At 42.5% G+C, this 14,984-nt stretch overlaps 1 pseudogene; it reads right to left on the bottom strand.

Annotated features, from left to right (window-relative positions):
• Positions 1 to 4,346: 4,346 nt before the first annotated feature.
• On the bottom strand, positions 4,347 to 14,011 carry LOC117285112 (annotated as a pseudogene).
• Positions 14,012 to 14,984: the final 973 nt, after the last annotated feature.

The following is a 14,984-nucleotide window of genomic DNA, read 5'->3' as shown; positions in this document are numbered from 1 at the left end:
TGTGTTTTATTTGGTTGTTGGTTGTTAAGAGACAGTGGTGGGTTTGCCTAAGTTATCTCCCCACACTTTGTGAGATGCTGCTTGCTTCACTTCAAATCAGAGCAAGAGGCAAAAGTCATCAAGCAACCAGTCAGAGCTGTACAAAAGTGTAGCCTACAGGGGAAAAGCTTAAGTGAACTGCCCCCACCCCCGGGAAACCCAGAGGGTGTGAGGCACATTGACCAAGAGTTTTACTGGGTCCAGAGAGAGCACTTCTTTGGCATTGGTCTATACTGCAAAGTTGTTCAGAGCCAGGAACAACTGTGTTTGCTGTGGCGGGGGTAAGGGGTGGGGGAGGGGGATATGGATTTTCCATAACACAGTATCAGCCTGACGGCTGAAACAACAGAAAGCTATTTTCTTGCATTTCTGGAGCCTGAAAGTCCAAAATAAAAATCAAAGCATTAGTAGATTTTGTTTCTCCCGAAGTCCCCCTGCATGGCTGTTTTCTCTTTGTGTTCACAGTATTTCCTGCATGATTGGCTCTGTCCTGATCTCTTCTTATAAGGTCACTTGTCATGGGAATTACATCCCACTGCTATGGATTCCTTTTACCTTAATCGCCTGTTTTAAGGCCCGATTTTCAAATACAGTCACATTCTGAGGCACTGGGTGTTAGGGCTTCAACACATGAGTTTGGGAAGAGATACAACCCAACCCATAACAGGATCCCTAGGAGGCCTCCCTGCCAAAGTCTATTAGAATCATCTTTCAGAGGACAGAAAAGGTGAGCCTGAGTCTGCTCAACCCTAAGACATTGAATGCTGAGTTTCCCCCTTTCCCAGAGGTCCAGAAACACACAAGACCCATACTCCCAGAGTTAACACCAAGGTCTACTTTCGTGAGTTGGAATTTGGAAGCTAAAGGTCATCAAGAGTAATCGGATGTTGCTCAGATTTTCCATTACTTGGACAAAATGCCTAACACTTGCTATTTAAAGAAGTTTGTTTTAGCTCATGGTTTCAGAGGTTTCAGTTCACAGTCAGCTGGCTCCAACACAGAAACATCATAGTGGAAGGAAGTGAAGGAGCAAAGCTGTTTAGTTCGCAATGGCAGGGAGGCAGAGCATAGGAATGAGTATCAGCGAGCGATACACCATGCGAAGCCACGGGCCCTGTGACCACCTCCTCCAGCTGGGCGCCCTAACAGCTCATTGAGCTGTAAATGTTGCTGACTGATGAAGTAATGCCCCGTGATATAATACCTCCTCCATGTAACTCTTAATCTAGTCAGGCTGATAATTGAAATTAACTGGCACACAGGGACACCTTAAATTCTTGCACGTCCCCTAGAAACTCATGGCTACAAATGTCCTTTCCATTCAGCTCAGCCTGGGCCCTTGCTATCACGGCGGGTCATTCCTGCATTATGCTTCTAGTAAATAAGGGTGTCTCCATTTAAAAATTGTACCTTGACCTCACACTCACTAGGATGGTAGCTAACCACATAAGCCTTTCTAAAGACAGAAAAGAAAAACAGGAAAAAAGAAGTGTTGATGAGGGTGTAGAGAGAGTAGAATCCTTGTTCCTGTGCACTGTTGGTGGAGATGTAAAACAGCACAGCCACCTTGGAAAATAGCATGGTGATTCCTCAAAAAGGAAATTAAAAATAGAATTACTGTATGAGCCACTTGCATCTATATACCCAGAATAATTTAAAACAGGGTCATAAATAGAGATATTTGTTTATGATAGGATCAGTCACAAAAGCCAAAAGGAGGAAGCAACTCAAGCATCCACGGGCGAATGAATGCAACGTTAAGAAGGAAGCAAATTCCAACACACACTACAACTCGAATACACCTTGAAGACATGATGTTAAGTGCTATGGTTTATACCTAGATGTCACCCCAAGAGCATCATGCACTCATAGGCAGGGCTTTTGGAAGGTGATTGGATTTGGGGTGCATTATACCCAACTTGTTAGGAGGTAGGTTCTGATCAGACGAGGTCTCTGGGGGGTGCCCTGGAAGAGTTTATCTCCCTTCCCTTCCCAGCTCTTCCCTTGATCTCTCTCTGCTTCCCAGAAGCCTTGCTGTGAGCAGATCTTCTCTGCCAAGCGCCTCTGCCACACACACACCCTTGGAGCCAGATAACTTTGGACTGAAATCTCTACAAACCGGGAGCAAAAATAAACCTCTCTATCTTAAAGCTGTGGGTGTCTGGTATTGTCTCAGCAATGGGGAAAGTGGCAAAGCCATTAAGTAAATTAATCACGAAAAACAAATTCTGCATCCTTTTAGTTAAATGAGGTATCAGGCTCATAAAGCCTCAAAGTAGAAAAGTAGTCACTAGGAGCTAAAGGAAGAGTAATTTTGCTTGAGGGGTACAGAGCTTCACTTTTGCAAGAGGAGCAAGCACTGAAGATGGTTACACAGTGACATGAATAGACCTTATCCTACTGGACTTATATTTTAAAATAGTTCCTATCATAAATTTTATCGTATGTATATTTTACTGCAAACATTTTTTAAAAGTTAAATGCATATTGTTCTCTGATCCTAAAAGCTAATAGCCAAATTGAACAATCAAACAATTCCAATGCCATCCCTCAATTATGTTTCCATGGCCACCTGCTTTCTGTGATTTAAATTCTGTATTGTAGTCTCTTGGCTGCAAAGACCTTTGCTGTCATCTAAACCAGCGGTGGTATTTTATTACTTTGCTTCAGGGCGGTGTGTCACCTATCCAACTTAAAATCTCCCTGTAGTACACTTCATAAATATCTGAATGCCATTTGGACATTAGAGGGCTGGCACTCCTGTCCTTTAAATATAACCAAGGCTTATTTGAAATTATTTCTCATTCTCTCTTCCTGGCAAGTGGTTAAATATCAATGTCAATTTTTTAAAGCATAGTTTAAAAAAATCAACTAACCTACAAGAGGACTTGCATAGCTTCATTCTCTTCCTTTCTCAAATTGGTATTTGTCACTCCATGTCCTATATGATGTGGATGATAATCTCCCAAAACAACACCAGGTGGAAACATTTGTTCAGAAGCATCATTCCCAGCTGTGTTCCCAATGCCCAACTAACCACTGAGCTGCCAGCATTGCATTGAGATGAAAGCCATGCGTGGGTCAGAAATGGGGTGAGGCCCACAGATTGCCTGCAAATAAATACATAATAAAAGATCATTCTTTTCCACTCTAAACCATGTCAAAATCATCTAAAATAACAAAACAGAAACTTAACCAAAGATTGCCAAGAATAGCAAAAACAAAACAAAACAAAAACCCAGTTTCCAAAAGAGCTTTCATTTGCCAAGATAACAAAGAATGGAATGCACAAATTATAAAAGAATAGCAGCTTTTTCATTTAAATTATCTGCATACCCTCAGCACTCTTCATTATTTTGACTTTGGAGATGCAGAGGATAAGAGTAGGTAATACTCTGGGAGCATAAGAGGAGGTTGGAAGGTAGGATAAAGGATAAGGAGACAGAGAGATGAGAAGGAAAGAAATAGCCTCTACTTTAGCCATATTTTCTTGGAAATAGAGCATACTCTTTCAAGCATGCAGGTAATTAGCTGGAGTGTTGGCCAGTGGGTCAAGGGGCACAGTTAATCTGGAGTAGACAGAATGAGTGCCTTAATCAAGGTTACCTAGAAAAACAGAACCAAGAGGGTGTGTGTGTGTGTGTGTGTGTGTGTGTGTGTGTGTGTGTGGTTTATTTTAAGGACTTGGCTCATGCCGTCTGTGGAAAATACTGACAAGCCCCAAATCTGTCCTGTGAGGCAGCAGACTGGAAATTCTAGAAGGCTTTCTATGTTTTATGTTCTCTGTCTTTGGGGAGAATTCCTTCTTCAAGAAACCACAGGTTCTTCACCTGATGAAGCACACACATATTGCAGGCATTAATCTACTTCACTCAGGGCCTGCTGAGTTAAGTGTTAATCATATCTTTTAAAAAAATACCTTTGCAGCAACATCTAAATTACTATTAGACAAACAAGTGGGCACCACAGCCCAGCTAGGTTGACACATAAAGTTAGCCATCCCGATAACTATCATTTTATTCCCGTAGGTGTCTGATAGTGAAACTTTTGATGTGCTCATTCATCAGCCTATGGAATCCAAACCACTCATTCTCCATCACCCAGGGCTGATTTTATTCGTCTGGCTTCTTGCATTTCTTTCCTCCAAGAGAGAAGGGAGAGGTCAGAGGAAGAAGTTGCACTGACTTCATTTTTCAATATTTTTACTTGTTGTGCAGAAGGTAATCCTAATATGCTGGGCTGTGTCAGTGAACATGAGAGACAAGCCACCTCCCACAAGCTACCGTATGGCCCTGACCTCTTGAGTCTTATTGGTGCAGGAGCAGGACAGCTATCTTGGGACACGTGAGACTCAAGGCACCATCTTCTCCTTCACAGTCTACAGCCCACAGGAGAAGAATCACGCAGGGCCCAATCCAGCACACACTGGCAGCACAACTCAGCTGCCACAACACACAAGGGATCTTCAGCCAGCAATGGTTGACAACACATTCCACATTCTGCAGAGAAAGCAGGCACACCAAGCCCAGTTTCCTTCTAACTAGGAAACACTCTGGGTAGCTCCACCAGGTGCAGAGGACAAAAAGTCCTGTTCTGGTATGAGCCAAAGGACATGAGTGAAGTAGATCCTGGGCTTCTTTCTCTAGACACAACCAGAGAGCTTGCACACTCTGAAAACATCCCTCAGGGACTCGTGCTGGAGTGTGTGGGCCTCTTCTCACACACAGTCTCTTCCTAACTTTTGTTCAAGATACCACCCTGCCCAACCGGGAAAGCCCACTTTACCTGCAAGATGGCAGCCACTCTGGTACCTCCATCCTTCCTGTGCCCATTACTGGCTGCAGGGAGTCCCTCATTTCTGTCTACAGGCTTTGCATCAGAGGCAAACCCATGGGGGATGTCAAAATGGGTGTTCTTTTTGATTCATTGATTCTTTTCTCATGGCAAGGAAAAGGGGCCCTGCTCAGGGCCAGGTCAGAAGATAATTGGGAATTTTGCAAAGCCCTAATGAGCACAGCCTGAAGGTCCTGGCTGTGTTCTCACATCCAACAGCCACCCCTCAACAATATGTCACACCACCAGCCCTGCTTCTCCTATCCAGGGGTTTCCCAGCCCAGGCAGGGTTCTCCACTCCCCTCCTGCAATCGCCTCACACTCTGTCTAACTGTTAATTAGATGCCTCGTTTCTTGGCATGTGCATAGGCTTAAGCCATCTGCTTATTGATCAGATCCTTCAGAATATATTGGATTTTAAGGAAGCCAGCCACAAAAGTAGGTTATGTTGCAGGTGGTCTGTTGAGGAGATTTCTCCAGAGCAGACTTTCGAGTGTGTAGAATGGGGTGACCTGGGGCCACACACATGGATCAACAAGCTACAGACGTGTCAGCTGCAAAGCTCATAGATTGCCATCATAATAAAGTGACTCAGAAATGAAACATGTCTACCAGAAACCCTCCCGATGTGGTTGGTATTGAACAAAAGAAAAATATATGTAGTGAGCCAACAAGCTGCTCAGTTGCTGAGATCTCAGCTCAAGTCCTAAAGAACCAATTCCCCCGCTAGCAAATAGTCCTAAAGCTTCCTTCTCCCACCCACACCAGCATTCCAATAGCTCACTGGACTCGGGAGCCTTTGGGTGAAGGCATCAGTGTGTCTCTGTACCTTTACCTGCTCCAGATGGCACATTACCCACATGTGGCTCTCGTCACTGCTCTTCAGACTGTGAGGCCTGGGAATATCCCAAATTTCCTAAAAGGAAAACAACCTCACTTCTGCAGAAGAATATCTGATGGCCCTGTCATTCACGGAAAACAAAATGCTAGCCATTGGGAAGAGTCCTCATTTCTCCATCCTGATTTCCTGTTCCATTCCTCTTTTTAACTCACTTCTTTGAGGATGACAGGCTTGTTCCCTAGTTAAGGTAAAACACTGGTATAAACAAAGAGACACGTGAATGTGAGTACACTTGTCCAGTGAAGACCAGGATTGTTCTTCAGCTCTTGTCAAAGAGCTTTTATCACAAACCCTACAAGGGTGCAAGGTCCTGGGAACCCAGAGAGCAGCCAAGCAGGGCCATGATTCAACCACCCACCCCTGACAGGTGGGGCCATCGGGACACGTGAGTGGCCACAGCTGGGTGACAGAAGGCCACTTCGGTCCTGGGCTTGTGCTTTCTGCATCATATAAAAAGCAAATTCTTGATTAGGCAAAAGAGACTTTATTTGAAAAGACTACTGCGATGGATTGGCAGAAATCTGACATCTGAAGCAAGTCAGCTGTACAGGAATTTTGTTCACATTTGTCAGTAGATACAAACAGGGCAGCTCATCATTCAAGAGGCAAAGGGTGGGAATGAGGAAGATCCTAGGACCCTTGAGTCCTTCGACTATTTCTGGGAATGCAGAAGGCTGAGAGGACCCCTACTGGCGCTCTTTCCCAGGAACGGGGACTCGGAAAAACTTAAACATTGTCCAACTTCCCCCAAGGCCTCCACCACTCAGGGAGTCTCTTTTCCATAAAGTGAGATTAGGACTGATGCCTGCCTCACCTGCTTCTCATGGACGTGGTGAAGGCCAGTGTGTGCAGGTATCTCATAGATGATAAACCCGATTAATACCATCAGCTATTTTTTCACCAGTCAGCATGCATTTATTAAATACTTGCTACAGAGGAGATGCTAAAGATGGAGAAATGAATGAACAGCACGATGCTGTCCTCACAGGTCTTAGAAGACCACCGCTTTATTCACACTTTCCACCCCAGCCATGTTTCCCATAAAGCATTATATTAACAGAGCCTTTCTGTTATTCCAGTTGCTAGTTAAGAAATGTAAAAAAGAAAAGGTCTGTAGAATTCATTAATTTTGTTGTGCATCTTTTGGACGGCTGTCATGGGCCAGGTGTGTGTGGAGTTGACATCACCCCCCTCCTGCAGGCCAAGTACCAGGTGAGTGGATGGTGGTGTGGTCCCCCCAGAAGGCCCTGGCCATCTTGGGGCCTGGCAAACATCACGTCTGTGTTTATATTCAATGTGACATCGTCCTTCCAGCTGGGGAACACCCACCATGTGGCCATGACTCTGCTCTGGCAATGGGTCCAGAAGACTGCAGTTGTATTTATAAAGTATTAAAATAATACATATTGGAATTTCTCATAGAGCAAACCACCTTTCAGGAACTTCCCACCTCCAAATGCCATGCAGCCATCCAAGAACACAGGCTTCCCTAAATTTGCCTCTTTCCAATGTTAAAGTTTGAATAATTCCAGACCAGGAAAAGACTTTGGATTTCTATGTGGCCAAACAGGGAGACAACATCAACAAGTCACCAGACGGAACTGTGTAATTCAAAACTTTCACTGGCTTCACTACTTTCCTAGTTAGGACACCTGGAGCTCTTAAACAAATGGCTTCCAAATCACACCATTTAGTTAGCAAGCGTTTCTTCAACTTATCCCCTGACACTTTGATTTTCTCTTTACCTGTTCCACCCAGCACAGAGGAGATTCCTTCCATGATGGTCTTGTGGATATCGGCCTGGGACAGGATAAATGCAAGAGTCCAAAAGGTAATAGGACCAACATAAGACAGGGAGGCCCATAGCATCAGGAGTGCATAGCTTGCCCTGTGCTCACCTGCTTCCCCTTTCTACCACATCCAGCACCACCTGCATTAACGTTGTTGCCCCTGACCAGGGCTATGTGGCTCTCATATTCAGTGGTTACACTGGCTGTCACTGCCTTACAAACTTCCGTGGTTCACACAACTGGGAGCCCATGAATTACTGTGTGTGAGGCTATGGTAGGGATCTTGGTGGGTCCTTAATAAACCTGCAGATGGGGAACCGTTTCCCTCTGAGCCCATTTTCCAGGCCAAAAAACTGGACTGGTTGATCTGGGCCTGTACTGGAGCCAAGGAAAAGTATTTGCCAGTCTGAGCAGCTGCTCAGCCTCCCATGCCTGAGTGCAAAACTGCGAGAAGGCAGCTCCTAACACAGTGATAGAGCGAGCAGCACTGTGCAAGGCTATGTAAGCCAGGAGATCAGAATTCACTTTTCCTTCGGAGGTTCCCGGGGCTCATGTGGGAAAGTCAGGCCAGTGTCGCTCAGAGGATGAAGCCAAGGCAAGGTGCAGCTAGCAGCAGGTGTGACATCGGCAAGGCCACAGGAGAAGTGTGAATAGTGCTTTGGTCAGCAAAGCAGATAAGGACGCCTGCGGAGCAAAGCTTTTTCTGAAACCCGAGGAAGAAAATCAATGTTACTGGAAGGGAGGGAGAGAGAGGGAAAATCTATGAGAAAGGGAAATGAATGGTATGTAATGCAATTTGAAGATTTTCCCCCCTTCTTTCATGCAGTTGATTCAATAGAGACGGAAAGTTAAAACCTCTTGTTGGAAATGTGAGGCTTCAGCTAGCAAGACCCAGACAGCTCTTGTATTGACTGGGCGCTGGCTCAGTGGGCCTCTGCTGATATCCAGACCTGGTTTTTTTGTTGTTGTTTCTTTGTTTATTTTTTTCTGACTTACAAGAATAGATCTGACAAGGACATTTCAAAAATGAGATATTAAGTTGAGATTTGGAAAGAAGGCTATGTCTGTCTCTTTAGTAAGCCTCCTCGCTATAGATAAATATGACAGCTCTTTTGCACTTAACTTCGTGAACAATGCAGGAAACTTCAATAGAGTCTTGAGCCCCAGTCTGCAAACTTTAGAAGCAATTTCAGCAGAAATATTCTAGAAAGAATCTCTATTTTGCATTTATTTAAATGATTGAGATATGCACGCCCTTTCCTAAATGATAATAGCTACTAATCCATTATTATCATATTATTGGTGGTGGGGACCGTGTCTTTATCTTTGCATGCTCACTACTAGGAATGGGTACAATCATCTTTATATAATAAAACCAGCATCACTATTTGTCTTATAGACCATGGACCAATCTCCCAAGTTTCCCTGAAAATAAGATCTAGCCAGAAAATAACCAGCCTTAAAAACTAGAGATCAGAAAAAAAAAAATCTACACTGAAAACTACAGCACTCTGAAAACAGAAATCGAAGAGGATATAAAAAAATGGAAAGATATCCCCTGCTCCTGGGTAGGAACAATCAACATAGTGAAAATGGCCATACTACCAAAACTGCTATATACATTCAATGCAATGCCAATTGAACTTCCAACACTATATTTCACAGAACTAGAAAAAAGAATCCAAAAATTCATTTGGAACCACAAGAGACCTAGAATAGCAAAAGCCATTATAGGCAACAGTCACATGGCACCAGGTGTAACAATTCCCAATTTGAAACTATACTACAAAGCCACTGTGATAAAAACAGCATGGTACTGGCAAAGAAATAGGCCTGAGGATCAGTGGAACAGACTGGAAGACACAAAAACAAATGCAGATGTACTCAGCTACCTCATCTTTGACAAAGGAGCTCACCATCCTCAGTGGAGGAAAGATAGCCTCTTTAATAAATGGTGTTGGAAAAACTGGATGTCAACCTGCCACAGATTAAAATTAGACCCTTATCTTTCGCCATGCACTAAATTAAAATCCAAATGGATTAAAGATCTAAATATTAAAACAGAAACATTAAACTTGCTGGAAGGTAAGTTAGGCAGAACTCTGGAAGACATTGGTATAGGAAAAGACTTTATGAACAAATCCTCAGTAGCACGGGAACTAGCAGAAAGAATCAACAACTGGGATCTCATCTTACTAAAAAGCTTCTGTACTTCAAAAGAAACCATTAGCAGAACTAAGAGACAATCTACAATGTGGGAAAAAATTTTTACCAGCTGTACCTCAGACAAAGGACTATTATCAAGGATATATAAAGAACTCAAAACAATCAGTCCCCCCAAATATAAAGACCCGATCCAAAAATGGGCATCCGAAATGAACAGACATTTCTCATACAAAGAAGTGAAAGCAGCAAGAAAATATATGAAAAAATGTTCCACATCACTGGTCATTCGAGAGATGCAGATGAAAACAACACTGAGATTCCACCTCACCCCACAAAGAATGGCTGCTATCAAGAAATCACACAATAACAAATGTTGGCGGGGTTGTGGGGAGAAAGGAACCCTCCTCCATTGTTGGTGGGAGTGCAGACTAGTGCAACCACTATGGAAATCAATATGGAGATACCTCAAAGAGCTTGGACTGGAGGTTCCATTTGACCCAGCCATCCCTCTGTTGGGTATCTTTCCAAGAGAACTAAAAGAATCATATCACAGAGAAGTATGTGCACCCATGTTTATAGCGGCACAGTTTGTAATAGCTAAATCTTGGAAACAACCTATTTGCCCATCCGTTGGAAACTGGATAAAGAAGTTGTGGTTTTTCTATAAAATGGAATATTACTCAGCCATAAAGAGCGAGAGAATAGATTCATTCATAGGAAAATGGATACATATTGAAGATATACTCCTAAGTGAAATAAATAAGTCCCACATGTGTAAATACCAAATAGTTTCCCTGGTGTGAATATTCTGCAACAATGCATAAGATTCTAATAAGATTACTGACATTTAGAAATGGGAGGAAAGGAGCTAAAGGTGTAGGGAAGGTGTGATACGTAGGGGAAGAACAAAAAGGGAAAAGAAAAAAATGTGAGAGAATGAAAAGATGAAAATAAAGTGTTTGTAGATGGGGAGGGGAGGAGGGGGTGAAGGGAGGGCAGAGGTAAGGGGAAAAAATGAGAATCAAGACTTGCCATGTAGAGGTACATGATCCCAACAATGAATGCAACTGTACTGTATCCCTAAAATGTACCAATAAACTCAATAAAATTAATAAGTAAAAAAAATTTGATTGAAAAACTAGAGATCAGAAATGCCAGCCCCAATCAGCCTATCCTTACCTTACCTGCCTTAGAGTAGCCACTGAGCAAGAGAACAGTGGCGGAATTTTTGATGTCCAGTTTTCAACATGAATTATCTTCTGTCTAGGTCTTATTTTGGGGGACAGAAGGTAGCTCCTTATCTATCAATATCCATATTGTTATTACAAGTGATTCTTATTCAAATACATGATGAAAAACAATCAGAAACTCTCAAACCAAGATAAAAATCTCAAAATGACTCACCTCTCCAGATCTTCCTTGCATTTGTTTCATTTTTCTGTCTGTGAGGCCACCACAATCTATGGAAATGATGGGCAGAGAGTGCTTTCCATCAAACCTGCTAGAAATATTGTCCTAGAAAAGATGAATTAGAAATACAGATTGAATGCTGACTGTGGTTACTAGCAATTACTATTAAAATGACCCGACCCACACAAAATAAAAAGATAAAGCTCCTAGTCATATGGATGCAATGAAACAGGCACACATCACTCCATATCTCTTCAACTGAATTTAGCAAAGTCAGCAGCTGGCCAAAGGAACAATGGCTTTTAATTCTGATTTCACTTTGATGTGTTTGTTCACCAACCAGGGAACCTGCGGGTTAACTTTCTCTCTGGCAGTCATTGATCCTCTGAGATCTGAAGACTTAATAAAAATGACCTAACCAACACCTAATCTTTAAAATATAATTTGTCTAAATCGGGCCACATCCAAGATTGTTAGAACTCCTTACATATCTAAATGATGACAAGAAAACTAGCCCAAGACATTATTGCATTTCTAGCCATTTTATTCTTGAACAAATGGCTGAGATATTTTAAAGCATAAAATGACTTCTCAACTGGCAGTATAGGGATAGTTTCTCTTTAGCTGCGACTTTCACCTCAAGAGTGGAGAATGACTAAATTGGTAGGGGACCCAGGTGAGAAAGCCTTGATATGCCAGCCTCCTAACTGACCGTGAAGACCCTGACCTCAGGGAGAAGCTAAACTTTTTAATTATAACTACATTCTTTCCAGGCCACATTTGTTTTTCTTTTTCTTTTTGTTGATTTGATTTTTTTTAAACATTAGAAATGGAAAGGGAATGGATCAATACATAATCACTGGCAGAGCATGTTTTCAGAATTCCTTCTTAAGGTTATCTGTGGGAGTGGGCTAACCCTTGTTATGGCCCCCCAAGCCTCATGCACTCATGGGTAGATGCATTAGAGTATGTGAATGTGGATTAAGGATGTGATACTAGGATTAAGGATGTGGGTGATGGAAGTTTCACTCTGTGTATAGGTTGCACCAATTAATTGGATTATAACCTAGATGGAATATAGGGACAGAAAGAAGGCAGGCTTGCTGCTGCTGCTGCTGCTATTATTTGCTGCCTTCCACCTGCCCTGCCACGCCATTTACTGTTTCTTCTCTCTGATGCCCCCTGTGCCATGCTTTGGAATGAACTATGGACTGAAATCTCTACAAACTGAGCAGAAATAAACTTTTCCTCCTCTGGTGTTGGGCATTTTGTCTCCACAATGAGAAATGTAGTTTAAGACACCAACCAATCATAAATGTGAGATGTATCCACATGTTTCTTGTCATTTCTCAAAAATGATTACATGATTGACTTGGAATTAAGTAAAAATAGTTTGCTTTATGAATTGTTTTCTGAATTATGTTTAAAATATAATGACTATCTGCTTTAGGAAGAATGAGTTTGCAGGTATGAATAGAGTATTTTTCTGCATTCGGACAGAATTCATCTTTCAATTAGAATAGCAGGTGTGCCTATTTTTCTACACAGGGACCACAGTAGCATTTAAACATGCATATTCCCCCTGTAATTACTCTGCTTGTCTCTTATTCTGTTCTAGTACATTTGTTTCCCAATTAGATAACAAGAATGATTTAAATAGGAAATTAGGAAACCATTTTGCTGGAAACGGACTTCAAATCAAGAGACCTGTCCTTCAGTCCTGGATTTGCTATGTTCAGCTTATAGGACTTTAAACAAATAATTAAACATTCTCAATCCCCAGGCTCATCATCCATCACAAAAGAATAACAGTTAAGCATTTATTTTTAATGAGGCAGAACAATACAATAAATGTGGAAGTTCTTTGATAAATGCATAATTCTTCGTAACATGTGCATGCTACCACTGAGAGACAAGCTGGTAAAGTGTGTTCATAAGAGCTTTTTGGGGTCAGAATAACTTAGATTCAGAATTCAGCTCTAAGAGCTAGGTGATTTAGGGCCTTGTGCACAATTACATGAGTAACTGGTAATTCAGTAAAATATGTTTCTATTACAAATTGGTTGTTTTCTGAATTATGTTTAAAAGTTCAATGACTGTCATCTTTAACAATTATTTTTAACACCTGACTGGAGTGTATTTAAAGCAATGAGGCAGGCAGTTCTTAAATAGCCTCTAAAATCTACAGCCTTAAACCCCAGGAGTGGGAGTAGGATGGGAAATCATGCATATGGCAAAAGGAATTTGGCTCAGCGGTTCTGCTGCCTGCTTCACAAGCCGCAAGGGCCAGAGTTCAATCCCTGGTACCTGCCCCCCCCAACACACAAAGAGATTTCACAGATGTTAAGGCTACTAGTTGACCTTGAATTAGTAAAAATGGAGATTATGGAAAGGAGTTTAATCGAATAAAAACAAGAGGTTTTTGATAGCTAGTAAAAGGGAAGTCAGAGAGCCTGGAGGCATAAGAAGGATTTCACACAGAACTGTTGTCTTTGAGGATGAAGAGAAAATGTAAAAAGGAGCTCCGAGTGCTCTCTAGAAGTTAAGAGCACCTTCTGGTCCACACCCCATAAGCCCACAAGGAAGCAGAACTTCAGTCCTAGAAATGCAAGGAGCTAGATTCTGTTGATAACTTGGATGAACTTGGAAGTAGATTCTCTGCATGGGCTGTAGTTATGAGTCTGGCCTGGCCAACACCTTGATTTACACCTGTGAAATCCTGAGCAGAGAAGTCTGTAAACTTCCAACCTCTAGAACCAGGAGACAGCAAGTGTTGTTTTAAGCCACTAGGCTTTCGCTAATGTTAGGGAAGAAAACTTACCTTGACAAGATTAGGATGAAGTGCATTCAGCAGCCCCTCTATGCCTGGCATGCAGTAGGAAAAGAGGAACTTAAAAATGTGAATCCCGTTTCTTCCTTTAAAGCCTCGTTTCCCAAACTTTAGTGCATATGAGAAACAGCTGGAGACCTGGGCGTGATGAAGATACTGATTCAGCAGATTAAAGTGTTTCTAACAAGCCAGGGATGCCGCTGCTGTGGTGTGGACTCATGCTAGGAGTGCAGGGCTCGGAGCTCACGTCCATCAGTGAGTAGGTCCCCACCTTGACTATGGGGGATTCCTGTGGAGAGCTGATACCCAGAAGCCTGGGTTTGTCTTCTAATTTGTTTGGCCTCAGGTGGGCCACAGGCATCAGCATCTCTTCCACAGATCTTCCAGAGAATCTCTAGTGCAGCCGGGTAGAAAAGGATGGCCCCTAGCTTCCGGTTCTCCACTTGTATCCCTGGTCGGACAGCATCAGTTTCCACTGGGGACGTGATAGAAATGCAAATTCAGGCCCAGCACCTGTTGGCTGGACACAGGACCCAAATATCTAACACTGACAATTTCCACATAAACTCATCCTCTGGTCTACCATCAGGCACTTTGTGGGGGACTCTTGTCTCCTAAGTGGCCCTGGCAGGAACAACAGAGCCAAGAGGCTGCTGACTTCCTGTGACTTCTGTGGAAGCAGCTGAGACTCATTATGACTATCTTAACCAGCACTTATTGCCATGGCTCCTTAAAGAATGTGAAAATCCTTCTCAAAAGAATGGATTGGAAAGGCAACGTGGAAAATGCAACATCCAATTACAGCAAGAAACTCCCTTCTTTTTTCCCCCTTTTGACTTATCTCATTAAATAGGCAGTTGCTACTCAGAATCTTCCAACTTTTTAAAAATTAATTATTGATGCCTGAAGGTATGGAAGCCCCGAACATTTATGAGACTACACAACCAGACAAAAACAGAAGGCCTGCTGACTTTCCAGCTAGGCAACGTGATTTCCCAATTATCTTTCCTAGGCA

The sequence above is a fragment of the Fukomys damarensis genome, unplaced genomic scaffold, assembly GCF_012274545.1.
Source record: "Fukomys damarensis isolate Sample0158 unplaced genomic scaffold, DMR_v1.0_HiC HiC_scaffold_6, whole genome shotgun sequence".
NCBI classification, from domain to species: Eukaryota; Metazoa; Chordata; class Mammalia; order Rodentia; family Bathyergidae; genus Fukomys; species Fukomys damarensis.
Note: the sequence above shows the minus strand (reverse complement) of the source record. Positions and strands in the feature narration are given on the sequence as shown.